Genomic DNA, 13190 nt, shown 5'->3' with positions numbered 1-13190 from the left:
CTTTTTCAAAGCCATGGATTTAAAAAAATAGCACAGAACAAAAAACATTGAATCCAATAAGACAGAGGTCAGAATCAGGCAATACAGGCTGACATTTGTCTGCTAACAAATTTAACTTAGCGATTTATCATTCACAGATGCCTTTCTCTCTTCTCCACAAAATCATTGCAAGAGGCTCCATCTGTCTTGACCTCAGCATGGTGTTTGTGTCCCTGCACAGCATCCTTACTACCACTTCCTTTTATTTTTTTAATGTTTGTTTGTTTGTTTGTTTGTTTTGAGAGAGAGAGAGAGAGAGAGAGAGAGAGAGAATGTGTGCGAGCATGAGGGAGGGGCAGATAGAATCCCAAGCAGGCTTTACATGATTAGCACAGAGCCGAATGTGGGGCTCGAACTCACGAACCGTGAGACCTCAACCTGAGTTGAAACCAAGAGTTGGATGCCCAGCAGCCTGAGCCACCCCCTTACCACCACTTTCTAATGGCTCCAGTACAGTCATGCAAAATGGAACGGCTGGACTTGTGTTTATGAAAAAGGCAATAATTCTGGAAAACTGCAGAGGCACCCTCTGTTCTCACACTGTAGCTGCTCGTTAATGCGTGCCATAGTATTTCTGGAAGTGGGGTAATGAAGGGACATTTCTAGGTTCTTTATTTCTCCTACTGAGAATTGGGACAAAACTGATGTGAATAATCATGCCATACGGGAATATGCCAGAATTCTCTGTCAGCAGAGTCCATCAACCCTGTTTCTGTGACCTCATCCAAAACTTAGGAGCTTCCTCTGGGACAGATCAACTTATATCATGTTAGGAGGCATTATTTTAGCTTGGGCTGTAATTCCTTCTCAATTGTGTTTTCCTTCCACACCCTCTCTAGTTTTTAAACAATTAACCTTGATAAAAAAGGTAGAAACCAATTAAGAATAGTCCTGTCTTTTCTCTGTTGACATAAAATGGTGTGTTGAATCCTTGGTAATTATGGTTTCTTTTGTCCTTGTTATTATGGTTTTCTTCCTCATTCTTGTCCTCTCTTTAGACCTGCAAAAATAAAATCAACCAGTGTGAAATCAGCATGTACAATTCTAGGGGCAAGTGTGGGCTGAAGCTGCCTGAGGTTTACGACCATCATCAGACCTGCCCAAGGCCTCGTTCAGGCCATGCTATCAATCACCTAGTGCTTTAAGCTGTGGGCTAACATTCCCATTCTGCAGGGGAGAGCCGGGAACCCCAGACCCATATTCAGTTATGCAGTGTAGATCTGGTTGTGTCTGATGTCTATTAACTGTTGAGTTTTACTTTGCTTCTCAGTTTCTTCTTGCAGAAAGGGAAGGGGGACTACCAAAGTCGTAAGATCGTGCTTCCATCTAGGGATCCTTTTCTTCCTTCCCACAGAACTCCCTGGAAAGATACCTTCACCTTGCTTCGTGCACAGCTTCCCTGGATGTTACCAGGAGACTGACTAAAGGAGACAAAAGACTCTAGTTTGGACAAGAATGTCTCCTGTGCTGTTTAACTTTTTGGCCAATAAATGTTCCTAGAGCCCAGCTGCAGAGGTGGATAACACATACGTTCAGGCTTGAACCTGCAAGCTGTTAAGGGCAAAGAGCACAGGAAATTCAATTCCAAGGTCTAGTTGTTCCTGATCGGACTTGACGTGTGTGCCTGGACAATAAGATTTGTGACCTCAGCAGAATAAATGTAAACCTAATCCCAATTAGCATGTATAAATAGCCCTGCTCCAAGTATTCTGTCTCTACTTCAGACCCTCCAAATGCAGGGGAGGAATGGGGTGCAGGCTGTGGAGCCTGGTAGATCTGGGTTCGAGTAGATTGGATTCTCTCCCATCTCCCGGCACGTCCCTGTGGGCACATTACTTGGCCTCGCAAAGCTTCAGTTTCTTTATCGTAAAAATGATGATGAAAATAGTAACTGTCTTGTAGCTTTGTGAATATTAAGAACGCATGTGCTTAGCACCGGGTTTTGTATAGTTGTATTTTTTTAGTTTTTTTAAATGTTTTATTTTTAATGATAAAGTAATACTATAATAATTTTATGACTACTAATAAATATTATACAATAATGCATTTTATCTATACCCCTGGCCTTTCATGATAAGGTTATTAATAATAAACATTTTTATCATTGTCATCAAGATCGAGCCAAGAATAGAGATGTCATGCATCATTACACATTTCCGAGGACCTAAAAGCAATTCACAGGCAGGAAGTCCTTCTGACTCTACGTGATATTTTTCTTTCGTCTTTTCTCAGGACAAAGGCATACTGTCTGAATCCTTTCTTCTTGAAATTTATTCTCTTTTCACCCACATACGCCCCTGAACTAGATTACAAGCCACTCCAGCCCAGAGGGTGCCTAATGTATGGTTATATGTGAGGTAGGTTTGGAAAGGCACAGACCAGGCTGAGCTCATTTTCAGAAATCAGTGTGAATGGTGTTGTTGCCATTCTGCAAAGGAGCTCAGAGAGATCCTAGGGGAAGAGACCCTTTGAAGAACGACGCAAATTGTTTTTAGACTCAGAAATAAAGCCAAAGTTCTCCACTTAAAATGTATGTTGCTTAGTTCTCTCACTCAGCACATACAGACACAACCACAACAAACAAACAAACAAAAACCAAATAAAAAGCCAGAAAATGATTTCTTCTAATGGGAGGAAGGAGCTGTGGATTTCCCCCTAGGTAGGGACCTCTGCGTGTATTAGAGGTTAATTGCAGATCACAAAGCTTCCCATTCAGTTGAAATTCGATGTAAAATCTATAACTATTTGTGAATAATCAGTAATGGAAGTATAATTAGTGATGGTAGTAATCCTAGTAATGGAAACATAAATAGTGAAAATATATAATTTCTTAAGTATTTTACATGCTAACTACTGTACAGAACACTTTAAATTCTTTCTCACATTTATGCTTTATAAGGAAGCTATTACATGGGCAATTATTATCCTACTCTTCTCATTTTACATATGTGAAAACAAATTCAGAGATGAACTAAATACCCAAGGTGAGTTTAATTCTTAGAAAAATACTCACGGAATACCAGATACTGCCCTGGGGCCTGAGAATATGACAGTGAATGTAGCAGTCAGAAATCTCTGTTTCTGGGAGCTTCCATTCTAGTGGAGAGGCAAAGGGTAAACAAAATAAATAAAATGCATAGTATAATAGAGGCAATAACTGTTGAAGAGGGAAAGAATCTAGAGACAAGTTTAGGAAGTGTCAGAGGCAGAGGGAGACACAATTTTAGGGGGAGGTGACATTTGAAAAGAGATCTAAAGATTCGGAGGGAACCAACCACGCAAACATCTGGAGGAAGAGCACTTACTTCAGGAAGTGGAAAAAGTAAATGCAAAGTCCCTAGATTAGGAGTACTTCCGGTCTGAAGAGCATTTAGGGGCCAGTGTGATGGGAAGGAGCTCCTGGGGTCAGACATGTGATTGTGGGCCACAGTAAGGTAGGAAGCCTTTCAGGAGTTCTGAGTGGACAGATGAAATGATCTAACTGATGTTTTTGTTTGTTAATATATTTTCAAAAGTTTGGAATAATTTTAAACTTAGAGAAAAGAGAGTACACGTGCAAAGACAGCACACAGTGATACCATATATCATTCACCTAGTTTCCCCTAATGGTAACTAACGCCTTACATAACAATGGTACATTCGAGGAGTGCCTGGGTGGCTTGGTCAGTTGAGCAGTTGAGTGGCCGACTCTTGATTTTGGCTTAGGTCATGGTTCCAGGGTCCTGGGATTGAGCCTGGCCTCAAGCTCTATGCTGAGCACGGAGCCTGCTTAAGTTTCCCTCTCTCCCTCCCTCCCTCTGCCCTTCTCCCCTGCCTGTGCACGCTCTCTCTGTCTCTCTCTCTAAAATAGCCAAACAAAACAACATCTCCACTTGGGATTGCCCAGCGTATTCTCATAGTTTGACAAGGCTTATTGTTTTGTGGAAGAATGCCACAGAGGTCGAGTGTCCTTCTCATCACAACATTTCAAGAGGGTGGTGACATCTATATGCGTTATCACTGGTGATGTGAGCACCGATCACTCAGTTAAGGTGGCATTTGCCTGGTCTCTCCACTGTGAAGTGACAGCTTGTCTCTTTCTCTTCCTTATTCTTTGGAAGTGAGTCATTCAGTCCAGCCCACACTCAAAGTCAGGTGAATTAATCTACATCTCCCCTATCTCCTTTTTAAGAGATTTAACAGATTTCTCTGGCAGGGAGATCAATTAGAAAACTACTGCACGAATTTAGAAAGAGATGCGCGTGGCTTGGACTAGGGTAGCCGCAGTGGAGGTGCTGGGATGTAGTTGGGTTCTGGGTATATCTTGAAGGTCAAATCTACTAGGATTTACTGACAGATGGGTCATGGGATGTAAAGAGAGGAGTCAAGGATGCAAGTATGAAGGTGCCATCTGCCGAGATGAGGAAGAGGGCCAGTCCAGAAGGTCACAATGCTGGCAAGTGTAGGGGAGTGAGGGTGTGACCCTGGTTCTGTCTGACTCCAAAGCCCAAACTCTCAACTCTTGAGGTATTCTGTTTCTGTATCTCACTCTCGTCATCTGGGAGGTATCTGCTGGCAGAAATCACAATAAAAGTTCAAAGTATTCTTTTTTAAAAGTTTATCTATTTGTTTTGAGAGGAGGGGTGGGCAGAGTGAGAGGAAGAGAGAATCCCAAGCAGGCTCTGCACTGTCAGTGCAGAGACAAAGGCGGGCCTCGATCTCACGAACTGAGATCATGACCTGAGCCGAAATCAAGAGTCCGATGCTTAATCAACTGAGCCATCCAGCTGCCCCCCAAAGTATTGTGAGTTTATGCCTCTCCCTTTAAAGCTGGTCCTTTCTCTAGGTGTCTAGCAGAGGTGTGTTTCCCCTTGCTCTGCAGTTCTGTGGCAGCTGGCCAACAGCAATACTCAGAACGGGAAGCACTTGGGGAAAGCCAGCTCCTATTATGGTCATCATGGACTTTTACTGGATTCCTTTATTATCTCACTGCAAATGCTGACTTCTTCCCTGCTAATTTAACAGCAACTTTTAAAAAATCATCATTGATGAAATTACCCAATAACACAGACCCTAAAGCCATCCAAATTGGTCCAGGTTAGAGGAACGCACTATGACACTCAGCACAAGAAAATGGCAAGGGTTTTGGAAACCCTTGGCCACACTGACCGAGCTGATTGAATGTGTCACACCCACTCCCTTGTTTATGCCTCTTGTGGATTTCAGTGGGAGCTCTGTAGGTGGAGATGAAGCCCGAACTGTATGACAGGGACTCCCCCAAGTTCAGCGATATGCACGTGTACTTAAGGTACCATTTGCAGCTAATTGTGGGCATGTGCTGGTGGTGATGTAGCTGCTAAAATATTTTCTCCTTATATTTCGAATCACATTCGGACCCCTTATTATGGCAACAAGCCCTTGCCTGCCTCTCCATCATCACAGCTCACACCGTCCCAGAGCCAGAGAATTCTATTTCTTGCCCTGACACTCTCAGTCGCTCGATCCCTTTGTCCTTTGAACTTGTCCCCTTTGCCTAAAATCCTTTTCCCGGGCTTTTGCACAGCTCACTAATTTATACGTTTTTATATCTCAGTTAAAAAGTTACCTTTCCAAGAGTTGCCTTCTTTTCCTGCCAGACCTAAAATGGGAAACCTCTTGTTATTCTGTCTTACAGGAAATATTTATTTTCATCAGATGCTTTCTTGCACCGACCCCTGCATATTTTAGTTCCAGCACTTTGAATAATTTGAAGTTAATATTGCTCATTTCCTTGATTATTTTCTAACTCCCTCTGCTAGAACACAAACTCTTTAGTAGCAAGGGTGTTATTTGCTTCTTTCGAGGCTCTGTCTTCAGTAGCGGGACGAATGCCTCAATTGTTAGTGATCCACAGATATTTGTTAAGTGAGTGGGTTACGTGTCCTGAGGGTTTCCTGAAAACAGATTGTGAACGATTCACTTCATCACTTTAAATCGGAACGTGTGGGAAAAGGCATCTTAGGATAAATAAGTTATAGGAAAACCTTTTGAGTTGAGGACTCAAAATGCATGTTTTGAATGGTGTAAGAATGAGCACCTAGAACGGGGTGCTGCAGAAATATGGATGGGGGGGCATCTAGCAGAATAAGGTCAGAAGCAGGTGTTTGAACAGAGCTAGTTAATTTCCACCAATATGAAGCAGCCCCGGGGCAGGACACCTCAATTCCTAAGAGAGTCATTTCCATGGACTGGTTCTCTGCCACACATCATACACCCTAAGAATCCCAAGATGTTCTACCATTCAATTCTCAGAAGGGTTGTCAAAAAATAGAGAAGGGGGAACAGGAGGGCATGTGGGAAGCCAATTATCTTTAAAAGTTCATTTATTCATTTCCATTCCAGTCCCCTGGGAGCAATGGCAGAATTCTCTAATGGGTACTTGATTTTTAAAGATGGAAATTGAATGGAAATCTGGGCATCTCAAATTAGGGTTTCAGAAGAATCTGTTACATAAAATAATAGCGGGAAAGTATATAAAAACTTGCATCTTCTGGGAAAATGTGTTCATCTTGCAGAACAAGAAACTAAAACCAATATAATTTTTCCCATTTGCAGGTGGTGGAATTTGATACTAAAGGCTCGGGGCAGTGTCTTTTTCTTATGAGCCTTATCTTCAGATAAATGTAGGCCATGGAGGTGTGTTCAGGTAGAATTCTTGGATACAGTAGTGGGATCCAAAATCTCTTTAACCTTGGAAGGAGGTGAAGCTACTCCAAATTCAGAGGCAGGAGTGAGCATTCAAGGAGCCCTCTTGAGAGCCAAGCTACCCCTCCAGCTGGATGCTGGAATGAGCAAGGAGGCAAGAGGCATAGGAAGGGCAAAGAGGGCCCATGGCCCCTGCGTCCAATTCAGATTTCCTAAAATGCTAAGATGTTATAAGATTTGAGAATAAACAAGCCAAAATATAGGATGATTTTAGCAAGAAAACTCCTATCAAGGGGCAGAAGCAAATAAAAGGGGACTCTATACTATATCCATATAGCAGAAACCATTGCAACTTTATTTTATCTCCATTGGTTATAGAATTTTTTCCCTCATTTTTGTTCTTTTTGTTGCTTTTGTTAAAATTCTGTTTGCCATTCAGTCTTTCCTTGAGGAGATACCCTCTTTTTTTAATTTTAAGTTTATTTATTTATTTTGAGAGAGAGAGAGGGAGGGAGAGAGAGAACGAGCACAAGAAGGGGAGGGGCAGAGAGAAGGAGTGACAGAATTCCAAGCAGGCTCCACACCATCAGTGCAGAACCCGATGTGGGGCTTGAACTCACAAACTGAGATCATGACTTGAGCCGAGAGATCAAGAGTCGGATGCTTAACCGACTGTGCCACCGAATCACCCCTATTTTTTTAATTTTAAATTTATTTTTATAATATGCAAGGGGTGCCTGGGTGGCACAGTCGGTTAGGTGTCCGACTTCAGCTCAGGTCATGATCTCACCATTCGTGGGTTCAAGCCCCGCATCGGGCTCTGTGCTGTCAGCTCGGAGCCTGGAGCCTGTTTCGGATTCTATGTCTCCCCCTCTCTCTGTCCCTCCCCTGCTCACATTCTGTCTCTCACTCTCTCTCTCTCTCTCTCTCAAAAATAAGCATTAGAAATTTTAAAAACCCACCATTTTGTAATATTCAATCCTTGCCCCTTTTCCCCATCACTGTGCCTGACACAGGTGAGTGGCCACAAAATGGTCCTCTCTCCTCCTTTCCACTTTCCTTGGTACAAAATGTCCCCTTGCTTTCATACATTCCATATTCTGCTTTCCTTCTAAAACTGAAGGGATTTTTATGGCATCTCACACTAAGGTGTTAATGACTACCCAAAGTATAATTATTCTCGCAGAGCAAAGTGATAGGAATGGAGAGTGTAGAGGGCCTTTTGGGATGCACCAACTGAGTAGAGTGATTGTTGAACTGACTTGCAAAACCCTTTAGCCAGTGGAATCTGGGATGATGGGATCAGGAGTTAGAGAAAACCAGTGTAACATTTAGTCGAAGTCGTTGTGTGCCCCATCTAGCCCATTCTGCCTCCCAAAGATACCACCGCTGCCTTCTTCCTAGTGTTTTCTCCATGGACAGACAGGACTTGTTGGGAATTATGGAGAGAGAGTGACAAGCCTGCAGAGAAGGTCTGACCTGACGGAGAAAGGGGCCTCCCCACTGTGGGAGCCAATGGAACTCCCCCAGTTGTGCTAAAGGCAGGAGGCTAGCTGCCGCCTGCCGGGGACTGTGTCAAGTGTTGGAACACGTGGAGAAAATGAAATCTAATCTTCAGCCACAGTTGTTCTTTCTTCAATCTGCCATATCTACCAGGGAAATCGGATCTGGCAGCTCAAGTGTCCGAGACTGGTACAACGCGTACTTTCTTGCCTCTTCATAAATTAGACTCTCGGAGTTGCAGAGAGGAATAAAAGAAGGCACAGGAGTTAAAAATACAAGAGGAGAAAGTGGTCTGGGACAAGGAACCCACTAGAATCTGAGTTTCCACCCCCTGCCCTTGGACGTCTGTACAAGGAATTAAATAGTTAGGCTACATTAACGATACTGTATCACGTGGCTGAACTGGGCTTGGAGTCTCCTTCGGAGGAAACCTGGATTGCTGCATCCTGCTGCTTGCTTCTGAAATGAGGGCAGTAACACAATTAGGGATGTGGCCGTGCATGTATTATCAGATCCCCTTCTCCTAGAGGGGTTAGAGGCATTCGAGTTCGTTAGCACGTGCAGTGTTTGAAGGGATACTTTCGGTTCTCAGTTTGCTGCCTTTGTGTGGGTAGAAGAGAAGGGCAGCTGGGGCAGTCAATTCCTGTCACAAAGCGAGCAGAGAAGTGCGCGGCCACCCTCAGTTGTGGCTGGGACAGGGGAGGAGCTGGAGGGAGCCCTGTGCCTGGCCGGACACGGCCCGGTTTAACCCCCCACCCTTCCCCACGAGGGAGCCTCATTCTTATCCAAAGGGAGATCTCCCATTCCAACTTGGCTTGGAACCTTTGGAGGGGTGCCCTCGTCACCCCAAAGTTTGGAAGGTGATTATATTAATCCGGATTCTCCAGAGAAACAGAAGCCATAGAATAGAAGCAATAGATAAAATACAAGCAATAAATAAATAACCATATATATGTGCATATACACATATAATTTTATATACAAAATAATACATAAGATAATATAAATCACACACACATACACACACACGTATACATATGACACTTTATTAGGAATGGGTTCACACAGTTACCGAGGCTGACAAGTCCCAAGTTCTGCTCTCTGCAAGATGGACACCCAGGAAAGCAGATGGCAGAATTCTAGACTATGTCCCAAAGCCTGAGAAGCAGGGAAGTCAATCCCAGTGCAAGGGTAGGAGGTGATGGATGCCCCAGCTCAAGCAGGCAGGTAGGAAGAAAAATAGGTGAATTCTTTTCTCTGATTTTTGTTCTGCTCAGGCCCTCAGCTTGGTGAGTCCCACCCACCCTGGGGAGGACAGCCAGTGCACCTATTCAAATGCTAATCTCATCCAGAAAGGCTCTCACAGAAATACCCAGAAATAATGTTTAAGCTGGGAACCCTGTGGTGCTGGCACGTTGACACAAGAAATCGACCATCACAGTGACTGAGTTGCACAGGCAGGTACCTGTGCCCGCATTTGGTCACCTGCATTCTCCTCTGAGGACGGAGAGCCTGGGTCAGGGCTGTGACCAGGGCGGGGCGAGCAAGGCATTCACAAGGGGCTGCCAAAAAACCCAGTCGTGGAGACAAATACTGTTTTAATGCAATAGTTTTAAAAGGCAAAATTAATGTAGAAAACTCCACAGCGAACCAATTATCAAAATTTTCAATAAAGGCAGGCTCCGTGTTACTGATTTTTCTTTCGCCTCCGGCTTCAATGTTGCCCAGCTCGGCACTGACCTTGATAACAACCATTCTGAGGACAGAGACCTTTCTCCCCCAACATCTCTTCCTTCAATAAGGAGGAAGAGGACTTAATAACGCAGCAGCTAGGCCAAGGCTGGAGGCAAGAGCTTGTGCCCCCAAAGATCAATTGCACCAGCAAAGCCTCTTGCTGAGAGTCTCTTAATTAGCTGAGCCTTCCCTCCACTGCCTCCCCCCTGTGAGGTTCCTCGCTGGGTATAAAAGGACTGGCCAATCAGGAAGATTCTGATCCTACCAGGGCAAAAACTGTAAGGTTATCATTTGAGCAGCTGTCTTGGGTTGTAATGCCACCTCCTACATAAGCCTTCAAGATCCTCTATGTACTGCCGGTCTACACTATTTAGACAGCCTCTGGGAAAAGAGTTTGGGTGTCTAAGGAAGATGTTTCATGGCACCTGGTAGATATTAGCTTAAGGCTCTGATCTTTGCTAACCTCGAGACTCCAGGTATCCGGGAGTAAGGAAGGCAACAATAGCTATGCTTTCCACTGGTATGAAAACTAGCTATTCTGATTAACTGATTTTTCTTTTTTTGGGCTTATGGAGTTATGGGGTCCTCTGGGCATGTGTTGTGTTTCCTCAATGCTCTATATCATGAAATATCTTTGGAGAACCCTGGGTGGCTCAGTTGGTTAAGCGTCTGACTCTTGGTTTCGGCTCAGGTCATGATCTCGTGATTTGTGAGTTCGAGCCCCACGTTGGGCTCTGTGCTGATGGCACGGGTCCTGCTTGGTATTCTTTTTCTCTCCCCCCTTCTCTCTGCCCCTCCCCCATTTGTGCTCCCTCTCTCTCTCTCTCTCTCAAAATAAATAAACTTAAAAGAAGAAATATCTTTGATGGGGACTATATTATGGATTTTCTCAAATATTGTTGTTAATAACAATAAGAGAGTGGAAAGGGCTTTGCAAGTTATGGATTGTTTCACAAGCTCATCTCAGTCCTTGAAATAACTCTGTAAGGTAGGAAATATCATTTCTATTCTGTGGATGAGAAATTCTATTCTATGGATTTCTATGTTCAGAAAGGATAAGTTATTTGTTCAAGGTCATACAGTTAACAGCCAACTGGTGGCAGAATTGAGACCCAAACTGAGGTCAGCCATCTTCCCATTCCTGGTTCTTGCAAAAACTCAGGCTTCTTTAAAATCACTCTGGTATATTCCGAGTTCACTCATCCCGCAATGCCCCGACTCATTCCAGAAATCTATTAGACATGACTCCTTCTCTAAATTGTGGCCCACTGAGACAGGAATGGTTAAGGAATACCCCGTATCAAATGAAGTTTGCTCATGGGAACCTTGGGTTTTATTCAGCATATGGGAAATATTTGCATAGATTTCTTTTCTCTGGCAGTACTGGAGAGTGGTATTTCTGGAGGGAAGATGGCATGTCAGACTGTGGAGAACAAGTCTGCTGAGAATGTGCCCCTTGAGGTACTTTTATGTATTCAACTCCCAAGTCTGGTGAGACTGACCCTTGGGACCCTTACAAATTCCCACAAAGCTGGGTCCACACAATTTCCTTGCCTGGATGGCAGCAGATACGTTGTACTCAGCAAAAGACAGAGCGAAAAGAAAAAGTCTTATAGACTCTGGCTAGTGTCAAAATTAGCAACCATATTTTGGGAGACAGGACTTGCCTGGCAGCTTTTGTCTGACTGTATGCAGTGATGAGCTGGGTCACCTTGGGGACCACACTCCAGTAATTAGTGAGTCTGGCTCATCGTTGACCAAATACACTTTCTCAGAGACATTATCTTCCAGGCTTGGATTTCTTGTGATCTAAAGGAAACATCTCCTTTATTATCTCCCCTTTGAGGAAATTGTAGGCTAAACCCAGAAACAGGCACCAAATCAAAATCTCTTTGCTCTCACAAGGTTCTGATATTTGCCAGAATTGTGAAACTGGGATCGAATTGCAAGTTTCTGAAAAGTAAAAATCAGGAGGCCTTGAAGGGAAAACGTGTGAAATAAACAGAGACAAGTGCCTAGAAATGAACTAGCTGGTGGTGGTCTGTGGACGGGGTGGGGGGGGGGGCGTGGAAACAGCAACCTCGTTCTTGCTTCACGAATGATGTCTGTCCACAAATGAGAGAAAAGCCCATGGCCTCCTGGCACCTTGAACAAGTCCATCTTCCTCTAAAGCATAAGCTTGAAGAAAGCAAGAAAAATTAAGATCAGAGAAAAAGGACAAACACCAAGTGACGGAGGGTTTGAATCCTCCTGTTCTACAGCAGGTGGAGACACTGTACCTTTAACGTGCTGGATAAAGAATTTCTTCATTTTTTTTTCGTTCTTCTGCATTCCCCCCCTTGCAGCATAGTCCTTTTTTGTAGTTATAGATTTTGCCATCATTCTCAGCATGCGTATGGGGTTAGTTATCGATGAATTATTATTTTTTCAATATTTCCAAAGAAAAAAACTATTTTAAAAGGCAGAGGGACATCCTTAGATCTACATTTCAGACTAATTAATGCTAACAGCAAATTGGGCTTCTGCTACATCTTTTCCACGTTTACTGGTCGTGCTGAGTTCTTCTACCTAAATCCTAACAATACAGGAGCAACTTGGGATGTTTTCTCTAGGAGAAAACATCTAAGGAAATGAAGAGTCTTCTCTTTTGATTATCTGAAAGATAAGAGTCTGAATTGTCCACTCCCAACTGATGAGTTGAATTACATTTTGAGTTTGTGTCCAGGTGTGCATGTGGGTGTAGGGTCTCAGGATAGGTCACCCCTGAACATGTCACAATGAAACAGTGATTATTTTGAATTGAAGCTCCCGGGGAAACGGCTGGTACAGGGACACTCAGACCCTCCTTAGTCCCCCTGGGAGCAGGAAACAAATCTCCCATATGACAAATACTTTCACTGTACTAGGAAATTAAAAAAAAAAAAATGTTCTCATCACCAGAGACGGGCTTTAAAGCCAAGAAAGCTATAGAAACACACCTTTATTTTTTCCGCATCGACTACCTTAACCTAAATTCCACTTAGAATTCTTTATTAATTAAAGTTCCCAAATGCCTATATTCTTTATCCTCCAATTCTTCACAAATTTATTGTTTCTTTGTCTAAAATGTATGGCTCAGTCGGGTAAGTGTCCGACTCTGGATTTCAGCTCGGGTCATCATCTCACCGGTAGTGAGTTTGAGCCCCACATCGGGCTCTGCAGTGACAGTGTGGAGGCTGCTTAGGATTCTCTCTCTCTGTCTGCCTTTCTCT

At 43.5% G+C, this 13190-nt stretch overlaps 1 long non-coding RNA gene across 1 annotated transcript; it reads right to left on the bottom strand.

The window, feature by feature from the left end:
- Window positions 1-11826: 11826 nt before the first annotated feature.
- Window positions 11827-12653, bottom strand: LOC122216912. Its single transcript, XR_006201187.1, has 2 exons — window positions 12219-12653; window positions 11827-12117 (listed from the first exon to the last, which is right to left on the bottom strand). It is a non-coding gene; the product is annotated as an uncharacterized LOC122216912 (long non-coding RNA).
- Window positions 12654-13190: the final 537 nt, after the last annotated feature.

The sequence above is a fragment of the Panthera leo genome, chromosome B1 (genome assembly GCF_018350215.1).
Source record: "Panthera leo isolate Ple1 chromosome B1, P.leo_Ple1_pat1.1, whole genome shotgun sequence".
Classification (NCBI taxonomy): Eukaryota; Metazoa; Chordata; class Mammalia; order Carnivora; family Felidae; genus Panthera; species Panthera leo.
This window is presented reverse-complemented; position numbering and strand designations above follow the sequence as displayed.